General features: G+C 36.7%; 1 long non-coding RNA gene across 1 annotated transcript; it reads left to right on the top strand.

Annotated features, from left to right (window-relative positions):
• LOC143239262 (uncharacterized) lies at positions 1-7,469 on the top strand. The gene is made up of 2 exons (XR_013021089.1): positions 1-415; positions 5,188-7,469. It is a non-coding gene; the product is annotated as an uncharacterized LOC143239262 (long non-coding RNA).
• The last annotated feature ends 5,876 nt before the right edge of the window (positions 7,470-13,345 follow it).

The following is a 13,345-nucleotide window of genomic DNA, read 5'->3' as shown; positions in this document are numbered from 1 at the left end:
TAGCGCACTCACTCTGTCATAAGCCATAGCAACCACAAGCAGGATTGCATTCTCGCGTAGTTTACGGAAAACATTCGATCATTCGACTGGCACGTTGCAGCACTCGATTTCACTAAACGTGTTTTTGTAATGACAACAGTATGATTCTACATCGTATTCGATGACAGTTGTTAAACAAGTGGAGACAATAATTATAAACTGACAGTAAATAATTTTACACTTAATGAAAAATCGTTTTCCGTGTTAAGTTTTTGTCCAGTTTTTAATATATATTTTTTATATTTCGAACATTACCGTTCTTAAAAGTTCTGTCCCGAAAACGAGTCAAGTCTAAAGTCAATTGTCATAGGATCAGAAATGTTAGCTTCTGTCTTGTAGTAGTTAAAAAGTATGATATGCTGTCGAACTAAGCGAGGTAAGGTTTCTTATAATGATATCATAACTGGTCATTGTATTACGGGAATTTTTGTCGTTTAAACTTTATGTGTACAAGAAGCCATTTGATTGGTTATCTTCTAAATATTTTTAACTCTTTGATTTACATTTTCAGTTGTTTATTTATTTTGTATTTCTGAGAAGTATTTCGTTTTTTTTTATACTGAATGACTTAAACTAATTGTTATGTAAACAACCAATAGTAATAAGCAAGGAATGTAACGTATTTATATATATATATACCTTTCTATTCAAAAATCGAAGGGTAAGAAGCATAATTACTTTTATTGCATTTTAGAGAAATGTGAATTTCTTGAAAGCTACATATGATATAACAATGTTAAAATAGCACAGCAGTCGTACATGTGTGGAGAATTGATATTATGACAATTGTTAGAGGGTATCATATGATATAACAGTTTCACTGTTGTAATATACATTATGTAAACTGTACATGTGTGGAGAATTGACATTATGACAACTATTAGACGGGGTTTGGTTTACTGCGTGTAGGTCACGCGCCAACGGAATTAAAAATATTTTGTTTCTTCACTTTTAAGCGCAAAGCTACATAAATGGTTATCAGTGCTCTGCTCTCCCTGAGTGTCAAAATCTGAATTTTAGTGTTATAAGTTCACAGACTTTCCGCTTGGGCACCAGAGAGAGGTGGGTAGATCCACGTAGGGCTATTTGATTTCATTTGTTTTGAATTCCGCTCAAAGCTACATGAGGGCTATCTGCTCTAGCCGTCCCTAATTTCGCAGCGTTAGACTAGACTAAAGGGAAGGCAGCTAGTCATCACCACTCACTGCCAGTTCTTGGGTTACTCTTTTACCAACGAATAGTGGGATTGACCTTCACATTATAAAGCTCCCACGGATGTAAGGGCGAGCATGTTTGGTGTGACGGGGATTCGAACCCGGGATCCTCAAATTACTCGGCCTTAACCATCTGGCCATGCTGTGCCAGAGCTTCTTGAACAAGTTCGAAACATTCATTTCACTTTGAGAATTATCATTAAATCGTACGTCTACTACATATACATTAGATAAATATACGTGACAAATAGACATTTATTACTTATCTCGGGGACAAATGGCACACGTTGTCCTGGTCTTCTTCCTGCACAGATCGGTAGATGTATATATATATCAGTTCCGCTTTCTTTTAAAGTAAGTTTTGTGGTGCACGAATTGAGTAATTTATAATACTTTTACGTTGTTGTTAAAAGCAAAATTCACACTATAGCAATTTGTGCCGTGCCCACCACGAGTATCGAAACTCGATTTTTAGTGTCATAAGCTCTCAGACCTGCTCCTGAGCCACTGGGCAAATTTATAACAACCCAACGTATATAAATAGATAATTATACATATTTAATAATAACGAATACTTGTCTGCATTTAAAAAAAAAGGGCCCGTCATGGCCAGGTGGGTTAAGGCGTGTGCTTCGTGATCCTCGGGTCGCGGGTTCGCGCCCGAGTCGCGCCAAACATGCTCGCCCTCCCAACCGTGGGGGCGTTATAATGTGACGGTCAATCCCCCTATTCGTTGGTAAAAGAGTAGCCCAAGAGTTGGCGGTGGGTGGTGATGACTAGCTGCCTTCCCTCTAGTCTTACACTCCTAAATTAGGGACGGCTAGCACAGATAGCTCTCGAGTAGCTTTGTGCGAAATTCCAAACAATTGAAAAAAAAGGAGCTAATATAGGTAAATTAGAGTGGCACAAAATTGTTAACGAAATAAATAATGCGTATCAAATACAGTAAAACCAAATAAAACTTTGTTGGTGAAACGAATTTCAAACCCAATAATTCTTCTTCCATTGTTCTTTCAGATATAACTATTGTTTCTCGCATTAACTTTAATTTATAACATAATTATATATATATATAAGTATTTGATTTTTTCTACAAAATTAAATTATGTCTTTGCAGAATAGTAATGTAACGTTTTTTACTAGTTTTATTCCCTTATCGAAATGAGGAAGTAGAACGCTTAGTAATACATAAAATATGATATTGACTTAGATAACTACTGAATATGAACAGTATTATTCCACAACAAAAAAACAACGATTTTTAAAATTAAAATAAGAAGATAACGCTTTGACTTTCACATACAGAATTTGTAACATACTTCTGTGACATTTTGTACGAAATAAAAAAACAAACAAAATATACGAATATTTGTCTTTACAATGTCACAACTATATTTCTACACATAAGCCGGATCAACCATTTTAGGGCTAAAAACTATTCGAACACTCTCATATAAAAAAAAAGGTTAGTGTGACTTAATTCTATCTGACTAATTATGACAGATAAGCTTGAAACTAGTTACAAGTTTGACTGTGTGGGTATTTGGGTATTGATGTTGTTAAATACCCAGGAGGGTCAGGTACATTTGACCTCTTCCTCCCTCCCGAACGATTATAGCGTCTGTCTTTAGGGTTTTTTTTTTTTGGTTTTTTTTAAAGCTTTGGGCCAGAGTAAAAGTATAACATCATACTCAGGTCCATTTCAGGGCTCAGTCCATGCATGGACGAACAAGAAGTTTTTTTTTTTTTCATTTTTTTGTATTTTTCTCCTTTTTCTCGATTGAGAGAATGCTACTACTACTTGTAGTAACACAAACACTCACACAGAAAAGAAAGTAATAATAATTATTATTATTTAATTCAAAAAGAGAAGAAAAAAAAATAATAAAAAATAATAATGATTAAAAAGAAAATAATAATTATAAAAATAAAAAGAAACAAGGGCTAAGTGTCTAGTGCATAGTGGCCAGCTTGTGTTACATTTCTTAAATATATGTTAAAAGGGGAGAGGTATTTAGGACCATTTACATCATGTACGTGATATCTGTCGAGATCACACATTAAGTCATTTTTATGCCAATTCTTATTGAAATATTTTAGAGAATTATGCAAGAGTCTTTCAGCTATTGTATCTATGTTTGCATACTTGTGCATGAATGTGGTTGAGGTGCTACGTGGTACTTTGTATGCTGAAGTTAGTACAGAATTTTGTAAACGTTGAAGTTTCTGTACATGTGTGGGCGCTATGTTAATCCAGGCAGGTGATGCATATTCTATTGTTGGTCTAATGTACGTTTTGTAGATTTTAAGTATGTTGTCTGGTGATGTTCCTTGGATTTTACCTGAAAGACTTCTTGCATAGTTTGCTCTTTTCCAGATTCGTATCAGTACATTTTTAATATGTGGTAGCCACGTTAATTTTGAGTCATAGGTTAGACCTAGAAATTTAGCAGAAGTAGCAGTCAGTAAAAGTGATCCATTCATATAGAGTTTTGGTGGATCTTTTTTCAGCTTATTCAGTCTGCTGAATACTATGACTTGGGTTTTTGGAATATTAATTTTGATTCTGTATTTCTGGCAGTATTCTTCGATGTTATTTAGGACTGGTTGTAGGTTCGTTGCTGCTATTGACGGAGTGGGGGCACTTTTCCAGACTGCTACATCGTCAGCGAACTGTGATGCATAACCTAAATTTGGGTCCGACAGAGGCATATTACTCACGTACATGATAAATAATATAGGGCTAACAACCCCTCCCTGCGGGACTCCTGCTTCGGGTGAAAAGGACCCTGAGTGGGCCCCATTTACATTTACTTTACACATTCTGTTATCCAGGAAGTTGGACAGCCAGCGAATAGTTTCCTGGGGTAATGCCATTTCAAGCAATCTATGTCGTAAGCCGTTATGCCACACTGAAACTAGTTACACGATTATCTTGTTTGTTTGTTTTGAATTTCGCGCGGAGCTACTCAAGTTCTATCTGTGCTAGCCGTCTATAATTTAGCAGTGTAAGGCTAGAGGGAAGGCAGCTAGTCATCACCACTCACCGCCAACTCTTGGGCTACTCTTTCACCAATGAATAGTGTGATTGTCCGTCATATTATAACGCCTCACAGCTGAAAGGGCGAGCATATTTGGTGCGACAAGGATTCGAACCCGCGGCCCTCAGTTTACGAGTCGAACGCCTTAACCCTCATGGTCATGCCAGGCGCTATAATTATCTTTGTGGAACAATCTGTTTTTCAGATTTAAAACAACGTAAAATAATACAATATTTTTGGACTTTCTGTCTCGTAGAGGTCTGAAATTTAGGAACTGGTGTGTGTGTTTTTTCAAATTTGACGTCACTACGAATGTTTGAAAAAGTGTGGTAATTAAAAACAAAAAAAATTGCGTTTGATTTGTAAGGGAGCATATGGTTTGGTTCGACAAACAACCAAAAAAATTACTGATAACGACATCTGGACATGTCCATGTACAAAAAATACCACATGGCTTAAGTCAGTTTTATTTGTTGTTCACGCGTGTTCAAAGGTATAAAATAATTAATTTGGTGAAATTAAAACTTTATATATATATAAGTTTGTCATTGCAAACATCAAGACAGATATGTAATTTTGTTTGTTTGTAAAAAATATTTTTCAGTACTTTCATAATTACTAAAATACCTAAAGAAGGAGGCACTCTGGTGAAATTAGAATAAGAAATAAATCAAAATCCAGTGTAGAAAGAGCTCAGAGGTGGATCTGATCTATTTAGTTTTATATATATGTATTAATAACGAAAGAAAATAGTTCCCAATATTCTGTTCAAATTCAATCGTCTTCATGAAGCGTAAACAAGTTTTTGAAATGCCCGTCATAAAAAAGATGACGTCATTCTAATTTCTGTAACAATACTTTTAACGTGATGAAGTTTCTTTTTCCTTTTGTAGGCATTCTGTGTTGTGTTCATTGCGAGGATCGAACTCCAGATTGTACTATAAACTTACCATTGGCCTGCCGGGGAACACCTTTAGTAACCAATTATATATGAGCTCCATCAAGGTCTTGTTATTTGAATCCCACTACAAATTGAGATAAGTTTATGCTCTAACTCCTCCTAGACTTTTGCATTTGGACCTTTCAAATATAATTTAACCAACTGGAATGACATGAGATACGTCAAGGGTTTTTGCTGTTTTTCTTTTAAAATGTATATACTTCATAGCTTCAATGGCGGTTATATATAGATCAGCTACTGGGGGCGCCACTAGGAGTACTGATAGGTTTTTTTCCAGTTTCTTCCATCATATGAAGTAAACGTCCGATTTATGTACTTCCAATCATTACTTCGATATCTAGCACAAAAACAGAAACTATATATGTTCATAACTGGTAAAACAATAGTTCTACCACTCCTATTAAACCATTAAATGAATCATATGTATGATTTGTTAACTGTCAAGCCCAGCATGGCCAGGTGGGTTAAGGCGTTCGACTCATAATATGAGGGCCGCGGGTCCGAATCTCGTCGCACCAAACATGCTCACCCTTACAACCGTTGGAGCGTTATAATGTGTTGGTCAATCCCGTTATTCATTGGTAAAAAAGTAGCCCAAGAGTGGCGGTGGGTGGTGATAACTAGCTGTGTTCCCTCTAGTCTTACACTGATAAATTAGGGACATCTAGCGCGGGTAGCCCTCGTGTAGCTTTGCACGAAATTCAAAAACAAACCAACTTGTATTATTATTGGGATAACGGGTGTTGTAGCTCAGGTTTCATAAAGACAAGAGACCTAAACTGTGATCAGTATTTTATTTCTACAAAGAAAATTTACATGAAAAATGTTATAAAATTTATGTTATATTTTTCCCACGAATTCATTATCAAACCTCACAAAATATCAAGCCTTGTAGTATTAACAGGAAAGATAAAAATAAGTGACAACACGAGTCATCTGTCATTCGAGGGGCGTTATAATGTGACGGTCAATCCAATTATTCGTTGGTAAATTAGTAGCCCAAGAGTTGGCGGTGGGTGGTGATGACCAGCTGTCTTCCATGTAGTCTTACGCTGCTAAATTAGGGACGGCTAGCGCACATAGCTCTCGTGTAGCTTTGCGCGAAATTCAAAAAACAAAACAAACAGGCAATACAAGTGTAAACTTGGAAAGCACAACAAGAGAAAAGACCCGTATGAAACGGATTACGTCAGTGGCCACCATAATGGTGGAAGTGACAGATCTCGAAGCAAGGATAACATGATGAATCATATTCACAATATTTATTTTTAAGTTAACTCTAACGAATGTCACTATGAATAAGAGAAAGTGAAATATTTTAAAGAAGGTTTTATTCTAATGTTCAAGTTTTATCTCCTATAATTTACAAAATGTTACGAATACCAAGAAATTTACAGTGAGTACAGAATGTTATAATGATGTAGTCAGCGAAAGAGATAATGAATTCGATACGTTTTAATCAGTGTAGCTCAACAATAAAGTTTTCCTTTGAAAACTTGATTTCGATTCAACAGTGAATTGAGAAAATGGTTAACTCTTTAAAATGAAAAACTCACAGTTTGCAAACTTCTGATAAAGAACATGTCACTGTTATTAGAATAATTTGATCACGAATTTATAAAAAATAACTTCTTATTGAACACTTGTCTAAAATCACAGATAAATAAGTAGTACACTTAAAAACTAACTTCTTTTTATTTGATGTTGTTTTGAATTAAGCACAAAGCTACACAATAAGCTATCTGTGCTCTGCCCACCACGGGTATCGAAACCCGGTTTTTAACGTTATAAGTCCGCAGACATACCGCTGAGCCACTGGGGGGCACTTCTTTTTATAAACTCATAAAAGTATTTATGAGGGCTGTCTGCGATAGCCGTCCCTAACTTAGCAGCGTAAAACTAGAGGGAAGGCAGCTAGTCATCACCACCCGCCGCCAACTCTTGGGCTATTCTTTTACCAACGAATAGTTGGATTGACCGTCACATTTTAACGCTTCCAAGGCTGAAAGCTCAAGCATTTTAGTGTGACGGGGATTCGACCCCGCGACCCACGGATTATGAGTCGAGTTCCTTAACCACCTGGCCATGCGGAACCTTTTATTTGGGTCTGTATCTAGAGTCAACATTATACTCCTAAAGATCCTTTGGATTGTAATGTTAACTGTAAATCTAGTCCTAATTAAAAACGTTTATTGTGTTTGTAACAAAAAAAAAGTTGTTTTTAACTTTGTATTTGTTTATATGCGAAGAAAATCTGTCAATAAAAACCCAGACTTTGAAGTTATTTAAAACATAACCATTAGATAAATCAAAACTAAAGTTGTTTATTTGATGAAGGAATGTACCAGGTCAATAATTTGACGCCTAAAACTACCGTGAATGTAGTATTAAGTAAATGCAGACAAATCCAATACAATAGTGCCAGTTCACTACAATTTTATTTGTATTATGCGTTGTCCAAAAATACAATCCTTGCTTGCTACACACAAAGGTGTTAATATGTATTGAGGGACTTTATTGAGCACTTGGAGTGTTATTACATGGAGACAAATATATATTAGAATAACTAAATTACCTCAGTGTCTGAACACTCTTTTAACTGGAAATTATTTTACATCAAATTTTAGCTTCACCGAGTTACATTTTTGGACACTAGGAAGGATGATGGTAAAACTGAAAAAGACATTTTTTCACTGACAAACTAATTTATACATCCATCTTGATTTTCGCATAATATCCTACAATTTACAGAAGGAGTAAAAAGCAATTTATCAATTGAAATAAAACAAAAACAAAGTCAATATAACATAAAAAAATCCACAAACAATGACAACATATATTTTAGCTTTTAACGAAGTCAAAAACATGAAACAATATAATATTCAACTCTGCAGCAAGTGTGAATACAAACAGTACTTTCCAACTCTTTATAATGAAAGCAAGTACAAAAATAAAACCTTTCAACAGAGATTGGCGAAACAGTACAAAAATAAAACGCACAGCAAACTGTTTAAATTAATAACAATAGTTCAAATATCAAATATCTTAATAGAAATATGCTCAGCATGGCCAGCTGGTTAAAGCACTCAACTCGTAATCCTAGGGTCGCGGGATCAAATCTCCGTCACACCAAACATGTTCGCCCTTTCAGCCGTGGGGGCGTTATAGTGTGACAGTCACTCCCACTATTCGTTGGTAAAAGAATAGACGAAGAGTTGGCGGTGGGGTGGTGATGACTCGCTGCCTTCCCTCTGGTCTTATACTGCTAAATTAGGGACGACTGGTGCGGATATCCCTCGTGTAGCTTTGCGCGAAATTAAGAAACAAACCAACAAACTCAACAGAAATAAAAACACAATATTAAAGCATTATTTTAAAATAAAACTTTTCAATAAAATTGTCTACAAGACAGCGTAAACAAAATATTCATCTTACAAAATCCATTTTATTATGATCATAGTTCAAGCAGATAAAGACCTTTTACAGATTACATCATCAAACACCAATTCAGAACCTTTTAACAAAAGTTAAACTGTCATAATATAAAATTAAAATATACGACTAACCCTTTAAACATATCGAAAGCAAGCATAATCAAATATCCACACAGTACAGTGTGAAAAACTTTACAAATACACACAATATAACAGTTCATACAAACAATGTAAAATATATGTATACATACATGTATTCTAGGAAATATATATATATATATATACACACTGACCAAAATAAAAATCAAAGAGATTAATATGTTAATTTAAGTAATATATATATTTATATATGAAGACTAAAAATCTCCTGCTTATACGAATCCTGTCAGAAAACTTGAAACACAGGAAGGATTTTTGATGAAGCATAGTGGTCCAGGAATGGATCTCCCAATCCCAAGTACCTTTTGAGTTTCATCAGCTCATCTCGGAGTTTCGAGGACAACCAGATTCTCTCTTCAACTGTGATGGAGCTTCTCTATGTTCCAGTTGATTACTCTCTTTATGGTTATGACTGTCCAGTCCTTTGTTCATCTGGTTGCTTTCTCTCAGCAGTGGCACTTCAAACCCCGAATCTTCTGTCACCTGAATTGCTTCTAATTTGTCGTTGAAGATGACGAGCCAGATACACGTTCACCTGTGACAGGGTTCTCGTCCATTGGTCACTACTCTACTGCTGTTTTACCATCGTAGTGAAGATTCACTTGTGACAGGGTTCTCGTCCATTGGTCACTACTCTACTGCTGTTTTACCATCGTGGTGAAGATTCACCTGTGACAGGGTTCTCGTCCATTGGTCACTACTCTACTGCTGTTTTACCATCGTGGTGAAGGTTCACCTGTGACATGGTTCTCGTCCATTGGTCGCTACTCTACTACTGTTACCATCGTGGTGAAGATTCACCTGTGTCAGGGTTCTCGTCCATTGGTCACTACTCTACTGCTATTTTACCATCGTGGTGAAGGTTCACCTGTAACAGAGTTCACGTCCATTGGTCACTACTCTACTGCTGTTTTACCATCGTGGTGAAGGTTCACTGTGACAGGGTTCTCGTCCATTGGTCACTACTCTAATGCTGTTTTAACATCGTGGTGAAGGTTCACCTGTGTCAGGGTTCTCGTCCATTGGTCACTACTCTACTGCTGTTTTAACATCGTGGTGAAGGTTCACCTGTGTCAGGGTTCTCGTCCATTGGTCACTATTCTACTGCTGTTTTACCATCGTGGTGAAGGTTCACCTGTGCCATGGTTCTCGTCCATTGGTCACTACTCTACTACTGTTTTACCATCGTGGTGAAGATTCACCTGTGTCAGGGTTCTCGTCCATTGGTCACTACTCTACTGCTGTTTTACCATCGTGGTAAAGATTCACCTGTGTCAGGGTTCTCGTCCATTGGTCACTACTCTACTACTGTTTTACCATCGTGGTGAAGGCTTTCTTGTTTATTGCAATAACCAGTTCGACCATTACCGTGGAACTGAAATGGATTACCAATTATCTTCAACTTGTGGATGATGTAACTATACTTCCCCATTGATTGGAGGCCTTTTTCATTGATGACAGTCACGGAAAAGTCTTTCATAGGCAAGAGATGTGATGGTCGAACCAAATGGAGGCTCAAGAGATAGTACTGGAGCTTTATAATGTTGTAACCAAAGAATGGGTACTTATAGATTCACTGATGGTTCTTTGATGCTACTCAAACTTTAGACTTTACCTCAGACATTAGTCTTACAGATTCAGAAGAGAGAAGGTTCTTCATCAACTGACCTTATTCCATAAATAAATCCTGCTTCGGGGAATTCATTTCATTTGGCTATCTAGTAGTAGGAGATGCTCTTAGAGTCTTAATGACGTTGGAGATTTCAGAGCACATCTTGTAACGACTTTGGTCAGATATCTCATTTCTGATACATCTTCAAGCAATACGTCTTCATCCATGGACTCGGAAGGTAAAATAAAAGCTATTCCGCAAAGATAATCTCACTTACTCACAAGAAATTAAAACCAAACGTTTTCTAGTTACAACTAGTAAAATAACAGATCAAACTGTGATTTCAGGTTATTGTATCATGAAAACTTACTGCCTACTAAGCAATTTAGTGTTGAAACTGAAAATTTTTCTCTTCCATATTAATGAAAATAATAGGCATACTGTATCTTAGAGCAATGTTTCACATACCAGCATCGTAATTCATACTCTTCTTCAAGTGTCGTAAGCCTAGTATGGATTTACTGGTTTATTTTGAATGATGTAATATCACGTTCCCGCATATACTCATTAATACATGGATTGTCATTTGCATTTATAACAATAGCAGGTATGAACATATCACCTCTGTAATAATCAATCTCCATTTCTGTGTTAAGCAGTTTGGGCTTCATCGATGAAGTAATGCTCGATAGCTGTGGCCTGGTAGCATAGATACTTTTTTGTAGTGAAACGGAACTTTGTTTTAAACATTATAAAGAAAATTATTGAAAGAGTTAATTAAACCAAACCTTTTCAACAAAAAATTCTGCTAGCAAGAATTAATAACAGTAGGCCCGGCATGACTAGGTGGGTTAAGGCGTTCAACTTGTAATCTGAGGGTTGCGGGTTCGAATTCCAGGCTCGCCCTTTCAGCCGTGGGGGCGTTATAATGTGACGGTCAATCCCATTATTCGTTGGTAAAAGAGTAGCCCAAGAGTTGTCGGTGAGTGGTGATGACTAGCCGTCCTTCCCTCTAGTCTTACACTGCTAAATTAGGGACGGCTAGCACAGATAACCCTGGAATAGCTTTGTGCGAAATTCCAAAACAAACAAAAACAAGAATTAATAATTGCACTATCACTATCTTAGACTTCAATCATCTAGTATACCAGTCTGAACTAAATATGATAGTAGATAACAAAGCATATTTACTGCCTTAGACAGCTAACACTAAAACTAGAACTAACAGATTTATCATATAACCAAACACGAGTCTATCCTTTTATCACAGTTGATACAACAGAAAAATAAATGGAGACAAATCCAACACAATAATACCCATTCACTGTAATCTTATTTATATTATGTTGACTAACGTTAATATTAACGTAACTTTAGTGGTCACTGATGGGTATGTCTGAAGAACTTCACCATGATAGGCAGTATACTCTCCTCATAAAGGGTAAGATGACTCAATCATTGAAGAATGCACTCAAAATATTAGAAATCAAGAGTTGCAACACCGTTTCAGTTGGGTTTTCGAAAACACTGCCAGTACCTCCAGCTGTGCAAACTTGTGCTTGGAAAGTAACGATCTAAACATCTTTTGCACTTATCAAGCTTAAAATCAAGAAAAATTTACTCGATTATTGATTTCTTCACCTCATGGCTGTACTAGCTGTGAACAGTCAAGTGGAAATCACACAATGTAGTGCATGCATTGTGTGATGAAAGTGACTTGATAGCTTAGTTAGGTACATACCAAGATCTATCCAGCCCTGCTGGAGCTGGGCTAACAACCACACCCTGTAGCGTAAGTTATCCGTTGCAGCTCACTAAATTAGTGAACAGCCCCACTTGGGCTACATTGATTTTGATTTTGAATTTCGCGCAAAGGTACACGAGGGCTATCTGCACCAGTCGTCCCTAGTTTAGCAGTGTAAGGTCAGAGGGAAGGCAGCTGGTTTTTCATATTAAAGACTACACCTCATTCCCAGTTCTCCTGAACTTGCTGTGTGGTCAAACCAAAATGTTTGATTTGAATATCTTGTTTTATATCAAAATAAAGGCAGTTGGTCCTGCAGTGACTCTAGTGCTCACACTCGAGAATGAAATAAAATCAGGGGGACACCTAAAACAGACAATGGTACAAGCACTGTGGGATGACCAAGGTAGTCATGCGTTCACTGGGTACCATTATGCTTGTACTACAACACAAAGATATGTTGGCGGCTGAGTTTTCCTTGATGGTATCTAGGCTACATACTATTTGTCCACAGAGTGGTCCAGTCTTGGAAGAGTCATGACAACTACTGCTTCGAGCATTTTCCCTTTTTGCAACTTGTTTGAAGTTATCTTACGCTGGAAATGCCTTATTGAGAAGGAAGTTATTTCTTATTCCCGAGTGATATCGCACTGGATTGTTCAGCAGCTCTTCTTTGAACTTTTCACAGTTAAACATTTGTTGGGCAACTCAATTTTGAACCAGGTCAAATCATTGGCAAGGTTGTATTGTGACTTTGTTTCATTCTTGGAATATTAAAAATAAGAGTCAGGTTTTGTATATTTTGCTCTGAGGTCCATCAATTCCAGTTTGTTACTTGACTGAAACATGAAATTATTTATGCCATCCTCCAAAAATCCCCTTAAAATTCAGGGGTGAGATTTTCTTTGTCTCTCTGACAGGCGCCTCTGATAGCAGCATAAGTTTTTCAATCTCAAACTCGCGGCTTTGCCAGGCATAACCATTTTCGACTATCGGAAATATAATAATGTTGACTGTTGCATGAGACTGTCCCTTTGGTATTCCACAAAATGGTTTGGCATGACTCTAGACTCATTTGTGACCAGCAAACCAGTTGTTTTTAGTGACAACAATGTACAGAGACGTTGATGGTTCTTATTGA

Source organism: Tachypleus tridentatus, chromosome 2 (genome assembly GCF_004210375.1).
Source record: "Tachypleus tridentatus isolate NWPU-2018 chromosome 2, ASM421037v1, whole genome shotgun sequence".
NCBI lineage: Eukaryota > Metazoa > Arthropoda > Merostomata > Xiphosura > Limulidae > Tachypleus > Tachypleus tridentatus.
This window is presented reverse-complemented; position numbering and strand designations above follow the sequence as displayed.